The following is a 14,004-nucleotide window of genomic DNA, read 5'->3' on the forward strand; positions in this document are numbered from 1 at the left end:
AGGATACTGATGCGCTACAATGCTGAGAACTATTTCTGTCCTCTGCATCTTCCCCTTTGTTCTACTGATTGTACTTGAGTTTGAACTGACTGTATTTATGTGTCATATTATCTGATCAGTTTGGATAGCTTGTAAAATAAAACCTTTCCCTGTGCCTCGGTAGGTGTGCAAATAACAAACCTGAACCTAAATCCTTCCCCTAGGTTATAAAGTACTGCTGGCAACATTTGCTGCAAATGCTCAAATGATTTTAATTAATTGATATTATAACAGTGGAATTAATCCTTTGAATTGAAATGCATTCCTGCCATTGCTAAAAATAGCATTCAGAGTCCTGCCCTACAAAGCACCAAACATCAGATTCCCAAAGCTAGTGCTTTACGCTGTCACAGCAAGCAATTTCCAGGAGGTTGATTCAAGGATACCCTCAAAAGCTCCTTGAAAGGTTATTTCAGCCTCAACTTTTTGATGAGATTGACAGATTCTCGATTAGATGTCAGGGGATACGTGGGGAAGGCAAGAGAATGGAGTTGAGAGGGAGAGATAGATCAGCCATGATAGAATGGCGGTGTACACTTGATGGGCCAAATGGCCCAATTCTGCTCCCATAACTTATGGACATGAACAATCTTTGCTAAAGAGCTTCCAAACTAGTAGAGGAGATCCAGGTAGACACGGAACAATCTGCTGATTGCCACAAAAGGACACAAAGTGCTGGAGTAACTCAGCAGGTGAGGCAATATCACTGGAGAACATGGATAGGCGATGTTGTATGTCACAAACAGCTTTGATGGGGCACCTTGGTCGGTTTGGACAAGTTTGGCCAAAGTGCCTGTTACCGTGCTGAGTGACTCTGTGGAATGACTCTTTTTCAAAACTGACCAACTATTTTTTATTGCGTAGGAAGGAACTGCAGATGATGGTTTAACCTGAAGATAGACACAAAATGCTGAATTAAGTCAGTGGGTCAGGCAGCACTCCTCCATGAGTGGGAGAGTCTAGGACCAGAGGCATAGCCTCAGAATAAAAGGACACATCATTTAGAAAGGACAATAGACAATAGACAATAGGTGCAGGAGGAGGCCATTCGGCCCTTCGAGCCAGCACCGTCATTCAATGTGATCATGGCTGATCATTCTCAATCAGTACCCCGTTCCTGCCTTCTCCCCATACCCCCTGACTCCGCTATCCTTAAGAGCTCTATCCAGCTCTCTCTTGAATGCATTCAGAGAATTGGCCTTCCTCAAATTTGGAGACCAAAACTGCACACAGCACTCCAGGTGCGGTCTCACTAGGACCCTGTACAACTGCAGAAGGACCTCTTTGCTCTTATACTCAACTCCTCTTGTTATGAAGGCCAACATTCCATTGGCTTTCTTCACTGCCTGCTGTACCTGCATGCTTCCTTTCAGTGACTGATGCACTAGGACACCCAGATCTCGTTGTATGTCCCTGTTCCTAACTTGACACCATTCAGATAATACTCTGCCTTCCTATTCTTACCACCAAAGTGGATAACCTCACACTTATCCACATTAAACTGCATCTGCCATGCATCCGCCCACTCACACAACCTGTCCAAGTCACCCTGCAACCTCATAGCATCTTCCTCACAGTTCACACTACCACCCAGCTTTGTATCATTTGCAAATTTGCTAAGTCTGAGGAGAGATCCCAACTAGAAACATCACCTATTCATGTTCACCAAAGATGCTGTCTGACCTAAGTTACTCCAAGTTTTTATGTCTTTTTCTACTTGAAATATTAAGTCTGTTAACATCACCAATGACAATTTATAGGTACAGAAAAGACAAAGGATATGCAAGGAGTACATATTTGTGCAGTACACGGCCAGGCATCCAGAAAAATAATATTATTAAATCCTCCTTCATTGGTAAAAGATTAAAGCCCCAAGCTTTAAAGATAATTAAGGAATCGACTGGAGTGCATATGAAGAGATAACTTCTGTAGGTTCCTTCAGAGGAGAGCTGGAGGTCAAAGAACATAGAGCACTATATCACAGGAACAGGTCCTTTTGTGCCAAACATGAGGCCAAGACCATCACTTATCTACCTGCACATAATTCATATGCTGTCCAAAAGTCACTAATGCCACAAACGTATGTGATTCAGCCACTACATCCAGCAGCGTGTTTCATGCACACACTGTGTAAAAAAACCTGCCCTGCACATCAGCTTCAAACGTTGCCTATATTGGATGAGTGGAACACCAGAGACAAAGATAAAAGGGAGTTTTTTAATCATGCATTAAACACTCATGTCTGCTTGAAGCAAATAATGAATTGGTTCATGAATTTTATAAACTTCTAGTTGTCAAAAAGTTTGCAATTTATGTCTTAATTTCCTTCAGTCCTTATCTTTTCTGACCTTCACTGGGTTCCCCCAATGGATGGTCTCAATTTAACATTTAATAGGAACCTGAGGGGTAACGTTTTTATACGAATGGAGGTGGGTGTATGGAACGAGCTGCTGGAGGAGATAGTTGAGGCAGGTACTATCGTTACATTTAATTAACATTTAGACAGTTACATGGATAGGATAGGTTTAGAGGGATATGAGCCAAACACAGGCGGGTGGGGCTAGTGTAGATGGGACATGTTGGTCAGTGTGAGCAAATTGGGCCGAAGGGCCTGTTTCCATATTAATCTATGACTATGACAGACTTTTCCATGTCCATTTCAGCTCATCCAGCCTTACGTTAGGAAATCAAAGTTCCTCTAATCCTGTGTTCAAATCCTCATGGGAAATGAGGAATTGGGGCTCACTGTTTAAAGCAATGGGTCACCTATTTAAAAATAGGGAAAGAGATGAAGGAGAGCATTCCCTCAGCGGTTTGCTAATCATTGGATTTTCCCTTCACCAAAGACCAGTGTAAGGAGTGTTTAAATATTTTAACAGGAGAGGCAATGGGTTGGCACAGTGGAGTAGCAGTAGAGTTGCTGCCTTATAGTGCCAGAGACCCGGGTTCTATCCTGACTACAGCCGCTGTTTGTATGGAGTTTTTACTTTCTCCCCATGACTGTGTCAGTTTACCCCAGGTGCTCCGATTTCTTCGCACACTCCAAAATGTATTGTAGGTTTGTAGGTTAATTTGGCATCGCTAAAAATGATAAATTGTCCCGTGTGTAGGATAGTGTGAGTGTACTTAGGTTTGATTCTGATCTCAGGTGCTGTCTTTGGAATTTAGCATTTATAGATACAGCGTGGAAACAGGCCCTTCGGCCCACCGAGTCCGTGACGACTGGCGATCACCCTGTACACTTGCACTATCCTGCAGAATAGAGAAAATTTTACAGAAGCCAATTAACCTACAGACCTGTACGTCTTTGGAGTGTGGGAGGAAACCGGAGCACCTGGAGAAAACCCATACAGCCACAGGGAGAATGTACAAACTCCACACGGACAACACCCTGGTCAGGATTGAACTCCGGTCTCTGGCGCCGTAAGGCAGCAACTGTACTGTTGCGCCACGGAGCTGCACGTTGTGTCACACTGTGTCGTTGACTTGTACGCGAAGCCACTGCTTGTCCATGTGACAGCACAGGTAGTTGGCTGTACTCACATGATAGCTTTGGCAGCCGGTAAAGCTGCCCCAATCTTGATTGCTGCCACTGTTAGTGTGAGTTATCATCCTTGACACTTGCAATCTAAATATTGCATCTCCCGCTCCATCTTTCCCTCCCTCTCTCTCTTCCTCTCCCCCTCTCTCTCCTCGCTCCAATCTGGCTCTTGCTTGGTCCCTCTCTCTCTCTCCCTCTGACTCTATCCCTCACTCTCTCCCTCTTCCTTCCCACTCTCAATCTTGCTCTCCCCCCCCTCCCCCTCCCTCCTCCTCCCTCCCTCTCTCTCCCTCCTCTTTTCCAACTTTGTTTTATTTTGCACTACATCAAACATTACCTCTTAATGACCAAACGTTCAAGATTCCATAAGCCTCTTATACTCAAGGGTTTAAAGAGTTGGTGGGATTCTAATTTGAATATTGACCAAAGAGGGTCAGTCAAGTTGATGAGGGAGATGGGGCACTGAGGGCAAAACATCTCAAATTTTAGCAATGGAGATGTGAAGGGAAAATAGTTGTAAGAATAAAATTGTACTGATGCCGGGAAGGGAGCTGATGATTACCATAAGATGTAGGAGCAGAATTAGGCCATTCGGCCCATTGAGTCTGCTCTGCCATACAAACATGGCTGACCGTTTTTTCCATGTCAACCACATTCTGCTGCCTTCTCCCCCTAACTTTTGACACCCTTACTAAACAAGAAGCTTGCAACCTCAGCTTTAAAAATACCCAATAACTTGGCCACTACAGTCGTCTGTAGCAATAAATTCCACTGATTCACCAACCTCTGGCTGAAGGAATTTCTCCTTTTCATTCTTAAAGTATGTCTCTTTATTCTGAGGCTGTGCTCCCTGCTCCGAGAACAGTAATTGCCCTCCGAGTGAACTCTCCCACTACTGGAAACATCCTCTCCACATCCACTCCATCTAGGCCTGACATCATTCAGTGAATTATTACAATTTCAGTGACATTGCTTTTACAGAAAAATTATTATTTTTGTTGATGCACCAAATTTGTTTGTTAATATCTTGATGGAACACATCATCAAACAAAGGAAATGTTTCGTTCAAGTTCTATATACATATCCTCCAGGAGAGGTTTCCAGTCAGTCAGAAATCCAAACATTTGCACATGCCTAATGTGACGAGTAAATTATAATAAACATTTTAAACAGTAACTATAATGAGCACCTACAATTCTACACTTCAGTTGTATGAATTATCATTCTTGTTTCCTTTTGGTATTCCCTTTATCATGTATCTGCACACTGTGGATGGCTCCATTGCAATCATGTATATTCTTTCCGCTGACTGGATGGCACGCAATGAAAAGCTTTTCACTGTACCTCGGCCCACGTGACAATAAACAAAACTAACTATTAATAGGATTTGCCCGGGTTCATCCAAATATATATTGATGTAAATATTTCCATTCTATGACCGACATCATTTTAAAGCCAATGGGAATGTCTGTACTGTCACGATTGTCAGAATGGAAAATGCAGTCCACTTCTGTAAAAAATAAGCTCCAACGATGTGGTAATAGTTCACTTGCTTTGGTGCTGTTGATTGAGTGACAAGTGATGGTCAAGCCATAAGGGGTAACTGAGTGCAGTTCTGGTCACCCTATTGCAGGAAGGTGTGGAGGCTTCAGAGAGGGTGCATAGAGCAAAGTATGGAAACGCTGCCCTTCAGCCCAACTTGCCCACACCGACCAACAAATCCCATTTACACCTGCCCCTGCTTGGCCCACATCCCTCTACAACCATCCTATCCATGTTCCTGAATGTACCATGTATCCATGCACCTGAATCTAAATGTTTTAGTAACTCCCGCAACTACTTCCTGACTGATGAAGGCCAATGTGCCGAATAGATAGAGGTTGTACATTTAAGACAGGGTAGATGGTTAGAACCTTTTTCCCAGGTTGAACTATCAAAGACTAGAGAGCATAGTTTTAAGTTCAGAGAGGAAAAGATTAAAAGAGATGTGTAGGCAAGATTTTTTTCAGAGAGAGTGGTAGGCACCTGAAATGCAGTGCCACAGTTGATGACAGAGGCAGATACAACAGCCGCATTTAAGAGGCTCTCAAATAGGTATATGGATCAATGGCTCCATCGATATGCAGGGAATAGAGGGTTGTGGATCAGGTACAGGCAGCAGAGATTAGTTTAACGGCATCAAATTTGGATATTCTGGACTGAAAAGCCCGTTGCTGTGCTGTTCTATTCTATTTTCCAACCTTTCTTTTACATGGAATCTTTCACTTTCACAAAGACTCAAACAACACACAAAAATATAAATTATGCATAATTTCTGCAAGGCAGTAAAAAGAAAAAGGCTGCAGAAACAAGTCTTTATCACAAAACACACTACCGTGCGTCAGGTCATGAGCAATGATGATACAGAGTAGAGGCAGGAGGTAGAGAACTCCTTTAGGGCGGCACGGTGTCGCAACGGTAGAGTTGCTGCCAAGACCCCCATTCGATTCTGACTACGGGTGCTGGCTGTATGAGATTTGTACGTTCTCCCTGTGACTACGGGGGGTTTCTCTGGGTGCTCCATTTTTTCCCCACATTCTAAAGATGTGCAAGTTTGTAGGTTAACTGGCTTCTGTAAATTGTCTCCAGTGTGTAGGATAGTACCAGCTAACTATCCTGCACACCAGGGCCTTGGGCCTTGGGCCTGTTTCCACGCTCCGTCTCTAAACTAAACAGTGACATAGTGTCGGGGCGTTAACCTCTCCATCAATGTCAACAAGATGAAGGAGCTAGTTATTGACTTCAGGAAGCATGGTGGAGTACATGCCCCAATCAGCACCAATGGTGAGTTGAGAGCTTCAAGTTACGTGCCGTTAACATGACCAATGCTCTGCCGTGGACCAACCACATTGAAATGACAACCAAGGAAACACACCAATGTCTTTACTTCCTTATTAGACTGAGGATATTTGGCAAGTCTCCATTGACACTTACAAACTTCTACAGATGTACTATAGAGAACATATTGGTGGGTTGCATACTTTTTGATCCAGCTCTACCCAAGTTATGGATGTAGCCCAGGCCATTACGCTCATGTTGTCTGCTTTTCTAAGGCGCGTGTGTGTGTGTGTGTGTATGTGTGTGTATCTATCTGTCTGTCTGTGTTGTGTGTGTGTGTATGTGTGTGTGTGTCTATCTGTCTGTCTGTCCCTCAGCTCTGATCATAACAAAATAACATTCTTACTGCAAGCGACCTTTTGCACTTGCACTTTTGATTTCCCACTTTGAAATAAAAACTATTGGTATTCTTCAACTCAATCATTTGTATTGCATTATCATTTGTATTGCATTACTTTATAACGCCCAAAATCAGCTTCAGATATTGCATGCAATGTAACGATATTAGTAGCAATAAATGTTCCTTTTTGTTGCTCTAGATTCACACCTTCCTTATTTAATTTAAATTTGCAATCACATTGTGGTTGGATTATCAACTATTTTAATGCCAGACCTCCGCTGGCCCATAGAAGCAACTGATTTATTTACTATAATAAAGCTGTTGAATCTTCTCTTTAAAATGCAGTCATTAATTTCATTTTCCATGGCCATTTATTAATTCCTTATACGTGGACTGCTGGTAATACCAGCATTTGCTTTCCTTCCCCAGATGCCCCGAGGCTTTGTTATAACAAAGTCATTGCACTGCTTCTGAGAGTTGCCCAGAATCCCCTCTCTTTCTCTCTTTCTCTCTCTCTCTCACTTTCTCTCTCTCCCTTTCTTGCTCTCACATACTCTTTCTCTCTCACACACTCTCTCTTTCTCTCTCTCGTAGTCATTGTACACATTTTGTTAATTCATTCATGGAATGTAAGTATTTATTACTTCTCATATCAGAGGCTGAGGGGAGACCTGATAGAAGTGTATACAAATTTATGGGATGCAGGGATAGGATAGACAGTTTTGCCAAGCATGGAAATGTCAGACTCAAAGACATAAATTTAAGGTGAGAGGGACAATGTATAAAGGAGATGTGCCGGGCAAGTTATTTTCAGCAAAGAGTGGTGTACACTTGGAACGTGCTGCCTAGGGTGGTGGTGGAGTCAGGTATGATCATGGCAATTAAGAGGCTTGTAGATTGGCATATTAATGTGCTGGGAATGGGAGGATATGCATCACGTGCAAGCAGCGGAGATTAGTTTAGCTCGGCATCACGTTCAGCATGGACATTGTGGGTTGGAGGGCCTGTTAGTGTATTGTATTGATCTCCATTCTAGTGGTACATAAGAGGATTTTGGAAAGGCACATGGATGTGCAGGAAAGGGAGAGATTTGAATCACGTGCAGGCAGAGGAGATTAGTTCAGCAACTTCATATTCGGCACGGACATTGTGGATCGAAGGACCTGTTCCTTCAGTTTAGTTTAGTGTAGAATAGTTTATAGTCACATGTACTGAGGTAGAGTGAAACGCTTTTGTTGCATGCTAGTGCATTGCAGTCAGTGGAACAACAATACATGATTATAGTCGAGCTATCCACAGTGTACAGATACATGATTAAAGGAATAACGTTCAGTGCAAGATAAAGTCTAGTAAAGTTCGATTAAAGATAGTCTGAGGATCTCCAATGAGGTAGATAGTAGTCAGGCACCATTCTCTAGTTGTTGATAGAATGGTTCAGTTGCCTGATAACAGCTGGGAAGAAACTGTCCCTGAAACTTTAGGTGTGTGTTTTCATACTTCTATACCTCTTGCCTGATGGGAGAGGGGAGAAGAGGGAGTGACTCATGCTTGATTAGGCTGGTGGCCTTGCTGAGGCAGTGCGAGGTGTAAATTGAGTTAATGGAAGGGAGGTTGGTTTGCGTGATGATCTGGGCTGCGTCCACAATTCTCTGCAATTTCTTGCGGTCTTGGATGGAGTTGTTCTCAAACCATGCTGTGATGCGTCCTGATAAAATGCTTTCCACGGCGCATCCGTACATGTTGCTGGAGAGTTGTTGGGGATATGCCGAACTTCCTAAGTATTGTGCTGTGCGGTACTGCACAGTAAACCCTGTGCTGTACTGTCCTATGTTCTCATTAATTACTCAAGAACCTGCTACTGCTATGTCCTTTTCGTCATGGAGGAAGACAGAACAGAAACAGAAATTCCAGCCTTCTAGTCAAAGCCAACCATCAAATACCCAGCTGTATTAATCCCATTTATCAGCACTTGACCTGTAGGGTCATAGAGCTGCCCCTTCAACACATCTTGTCCACACTGACTAAGGTGGCATACTGCGCTAGTCCCATTTTTCTGCATTTGGCCCATATCCTTAATCTAAACCCTTCCTCTCCTGAAGGTCTTCTTTGCATTGGTGATTCAAGTGCTGGTTCAGATGCCTCTCAGGTGCTGGGCCATTGCATAAGGCAGCTTGCCTCCTTCTTAAGAGTTCAGAATCACATCAGGCTGGTAAGAAAGGCAAATGTCCCTCTCTTAAGGACATTAGCAAAACAGGTGGGTTTTTAACTACACTATTACTGATACTGGATTGCTTTAATGTGCTTCAGATTTGTGAACCTAATTATCTTTAAATCTCCAGCTGCTGATGTGAGATTTGAAAAGCCCAAAAGATAAGCCCAAGTCTCTGGATCTTGTATAGCAACTTGTGTGGTACATATCTCTTGTATTGTAACTTGTATAGTACATACAATATTTCTTGTATAGTAACTTGCATCCCCACATAATGTGTGTGGCAGTGGGCTATTAGCTAACCATGGAAAGCTTACACAACTTTTGAGGGATGCAGGGATTTTCTAGTCAATATTTATCTCAATTTCAACTTAGCAAGGAACAGATTTTCTGATCATTATTGCAATGCCGCCCATGGAATTTGCTCTGGGCAAATTGATCATTTGATTGATGGAAAGATACAGCAAGGAAACAGGCCGACCGAGTCCACACCAGCCGTCAATCACCTACTCACACTAGTTACGTGTTATCTCAGTTTCCCACCCTACACACTAGGGGCAATTTACAGAGGCCAAGGTGAGGGGATGGTGTTAGGGGTTATCAAAAACTGGAGAATTTAATATTCATACCTTTGGGTTGTAAGCTCCCCAAACGTAATATGAGGTGCTGTTCCTCCTGTTTGTGTGTGTGGCCTCAATGTGACAGTGGAAAAAGGCCCAGACAGAAAGGCCAGTTTGGGAATGGGAAGGGGAAATAAAATGGATAGTAGACTTTTCCATGTCATATCGCAATGGATTACTTTAGATTTTAGAGATACAACATAGAAACAGGTCCTTCGGCCCACCAGTATGCGCTGTACACTAGCACCGTACCATGACAATTTACAATTTACAGAAGCCAATTAACCTACAAGCCTGTGCATCATTGGAGTGTGGGAGGAAACCAGAGCACACAGAGAAAACCCATGAGGTCACAGAAAGAACGTACAAACTCTGTACAGACATTATCCGTAGTCAGGATCAAACCTGGTGCTGTGAGGCAGCAACTCTACCACTGTGCCACCATGTCAAGATGTTCATTAAAGGATGCCACTTCTACCTCAGGACAGAACTTTTCTAGATTCATAGAAAATAGGTGCAAGAGGAGGCCATTTGACCCTTCGAGCCAGCACCGCCATTCATTGTGATCATGGCTGCCTTCTCCCCATATCCCCAGATTCCACTAGCCCCGAGAGCTCTAACTAACTCTCTTTTAAATTCATCCAGTGAATTGGCCTCCACTGCCTTCTGTGACAGAAAATTCCACAAATTTACAACTCTCTGGGTGAAAAAGTTTCTTCTCACCTCAGTTTTAAATGGCCTCTCCTTTATTCTTAGACTGTGGCCCCTGGTTCTGGACTCCCCCAACATTGGGAACATTTTTCCTGCATCTAGTTTGTCCAGTCCTTTTATAATTTTATACGTCTCTAAAGATCCCCTCTCATCCTTCTAAACTCCAGTGAATACAAGCCCAGTTTTTCCAATCTTTCCTCATATGACAGTCCTGCTATCCCAGGGATTAACCTCATGAACCTATGCTGCACTGCCTCAATAGCAAGGATGTCCTTCCTCAAATTAGGAGACCAAAACTGCATACAATGCTCCAGATGTGGTCTCACCAGGGCCCTATACAACTGCAGAAGGACCTCTTTGCTCCTATACTCAAATCCTCTTATTATGAAGGCCATCATGCCTAACTAAATTGCATTACATTTCATTTAGTTTGGAGACACAGTTTGGAAACAGGCCCTTCGGCCCACCGATTCGATGCCAACCAGTGATCACCCATAAACTGGTTCTATGTTATTGCAGTTTTCTACTTATATTCTAACGGCAATTTACAGATGGCCAATTAACTTACAAACCTGCATGTCTTTGGGATGCAGGAGGAAACCAGATCACCTGGAGCAAACCTACGTGGTCCCAGGAAGAATGTGTAAACTCTGCACCATCAGGATTGAACCCGGATCTCTGGCGCCATGAGGTAGGAGCTCTACCGCTGTGCCACACTTACGGCTCCCACATAACAGAATGATCTCGCTTCCCAACCTAAATGAGCAGAATTCCAAAAGTTATTTGCTAAGCCAACCCAGATCGAGCGAGTCACACTTCTTTAACAAGTCAACAATATTGCATCCTTTGTCACACTCATCAAAGGACATAAATATGCAAAAGCAGATGATGCCATTTAAATCAAATCTGGTTTACTTTACCAAACGTAAACTCTCAAGGGATGTTATTGACACCATCATATGTATGCAATGCACGGCATGTTAAGGCATCTGACATGATGTGCAGATCTGTTCAAATACATCTGTGCTTCATCATCATTTAATCCGTCTTATAAATCACAGGAGAAGAATTAGACCACTCGACCCATCAATGGGGTCCACCCTCTCCTAAACTCCAGTAAGTACAAACCCAGAACCATCAAACACTCTTGGGATTAAATACATCTGGTGCAATTTGTGCTTTGTTGAACCGCTGTAGTCTTTGTGACAATAGACAATAGGTGCAGGAGGAGGCCATTCGGCCCTTCGAGCCAGCACCGCCATTCAATGTGATCATGGCTGATCATTCTCAATCAGTACCCCGTTCCTGCCTTCTCCCCATACCCCCTGACTCCGCTATCCTTAAGAGCTCTATCTAGCTCTCTCTTGAATGCATTCAGAGAATTAGCCTCCACTGCCTTCTGAGGCAGAGAATTCCACAGATTCACAACTCTCTCACTGAAAAAGTTTTTCCTCATCTCAGTTCTAAATGGCCGACCCCTTATTCTTAAACTGTGGCCCCTTGTTCTGGACTCCCCCAACATTGGAACATGTTTCCTGCCTCTAACGTGTCCAACCCCTTAATAATCTTATACGTTTCGATAAGATGCCCTCTCATCCTTCTAAATTCCAGTGTATACAAGCCTAGTCGCTCCAGTCTTTCAACATATGACAGTCCCGCCATTCCGGGAATTAACCTAGTAAACCTACGCTGCACGCCCTCAATAGCAAGAATATCCTTCCTCAAATTTGGAGACCAAAACTGCACACAGTACTCCAGGTGCAGTCTCACTAGGGCCCTGTACAACTGCAGAAGGACCTCTTTGCTCCTATACTCAACTCCTCTTGTTATCCTTTCTTCACTGCCTGCTGTACCTGCATGCTTCCTTTCAGTGACTGATGCACTAGGACACCCAGATCTCGTTGTACGTCCCCCTTTCCTAACTTGACACCATTCAGATAAAGGCGGCACGGTAGCGCAGCGGTAGAGTTGCTGCTTTACAGCGAATGCAGTGCCGGAGACTCAGGTTCGATCCTGACTACGGGTGCTGCACTGTAAGGAGTTTGTACGTTCTCCCCGTGACCTGCGTGGGTTTTCTCCGAGATCTTCGGTTTCCTCCCACACTCCAAAGACGTACAGGTATGTAGGTTAATTGGCTGGGTAAATGTAAAAATTGGCCCTAGTGGGTGTAAGATAGTGTTAATGTGCGGGGATCGCTGGGCGGCACGGACTTGGAGGGCCGAAAAGGCCTGTTTCCGGCTGTATATATATGATATGATATGATAATACTCTGCCTTCCTATTCTTACCTCCAAAGTGGACCAAACGATTTAAATGTATAAATCTGAAGAAGGGTCTCGACCCAAAATGTCACCTATCCATGTTCTCCAGAAATGCTGCTTGACTTGTTGAGTTACTCCAGCACTTTGTGTCCTTTTGTGTATAAACCAGCATCTGCAGTTCTTTGTTCCTACTTCTAAATGTAAAAGCCTATTTGTTAATATGTGTCAATCTGTTAATATTGTGGCTGTTACTGAACGGTGTTTTGGTTTATGTTTAGGTCCATTATTGTCACGTGCACCAAGGTACAGTGAAAAGTTGTGTTTTACATAATATCCGAACAGATCAGATATACCATACATAAATACAATCAAGTCAAACTCAAGAACAATAAATAGAGCAAAGTGACAGACAGAGAGTGAAGAATGTAGTTCTCAACATTGTTGAGCATTGTAGTGCATCATAATCATTAATATTGGGGCAGCACAGTCAGGTGGCACAGTGGCACAGTGATAGTGTTGCATCCTTACAGCGCCTGAGACCCGGGTTCAATCCTAACTACGGGCACTGTCAGTTCGGAGTTTGTACATTATCCCTGTGACCGTAGGCATTATCACAACGTTTAAGTGTCATTTAGACACATACATGGTTAGGACAGATTTATTGGGTTATGGGCCAAGTGCGAGCAAGTAAACTAGTGTAGATGGGGCATGTTGGTTGGCGTGGGCCAAAGGGCCTGTCCATGCTGAATGACTCTATGACTCTCTCTGAATCTATGGCAATAACACATCCTTGATGTTTCTTGATAATTCCTGTCCTGCATGCTTCTCTAGTTGCAACGGCTTTGAATGGTGGTTTATCACCACTTTCTCAAAAGGATGGCCAATAAATATTGACTTTATTCGCGAGTTAACTTGCATCCTTAAAATGATTTTTTTGTTAAACGGCTAACTCCTGCAATGAGCTCCTATAGTCACGGTGGCACAGCGGTAGTGTCCCCACCTCACAGCGCCAGAGTCCCGGATTCGATCCTAACTAGGGGTGCTCTCTGCACGGAGTTTGTACATTCTCCCTGTGACCGTGTGGGTTTTCTCCGGGTGCTCCGGTTTCCTCCCACACTCGAATGAAGCACAGGTTTGTAGGTTAATTGGCTTTGGTAAAAATTGTAAATTGTCCTAGTGTGTAGGATAGTCCTAGTGTACGTACGGCGTGATCGCTGGGCGGCGTGGACTCGGTGGGCCGAAGGGCCTGTTTCTATTCTGTATCTCTAAAACTAAACTAAACTAAATATTAAGATAAAGTTACAAAGCAAATACCACAAAGCGAAAAGTGGTGGAGGAACCTTGTGGGTCAGGCAGCATTGGTAGAGGGAATAGACAGACACTATTATGGGTTGGGACCCTTCTTCG

The 14,004-nt window shown here is 43.5% G+C and overlaps 1 protein-coding gene across 2 annotated transcripts in view; it reads right to left on the reverse strand.

The window, feature by feature from the left end:
* Window positions 1-14,004, reverse strand: part of grid2 (glutamate receptor, ionotropic, delta 2) — a 771,247-nt gene that overhangs the window by 418,561 nt on the left and 338,682 nt on the right. The window lies entirely within an intron of this gene.

Source organism: Rhinoraja longicauda, chromosome 1, assembly GCF_053455715.1.
Source record: "Rhinoraja longicauda isolate Sanriku21f chromosome 1, sRhiLon1.1, whole genome shotgun sequence".
NCBI lineage: Eukaryota > Metazoa > Chordata > Chondrichthyes > Rajiformes > Arhynchobatidae > Rhinoraja > Rhinoraja longicauda.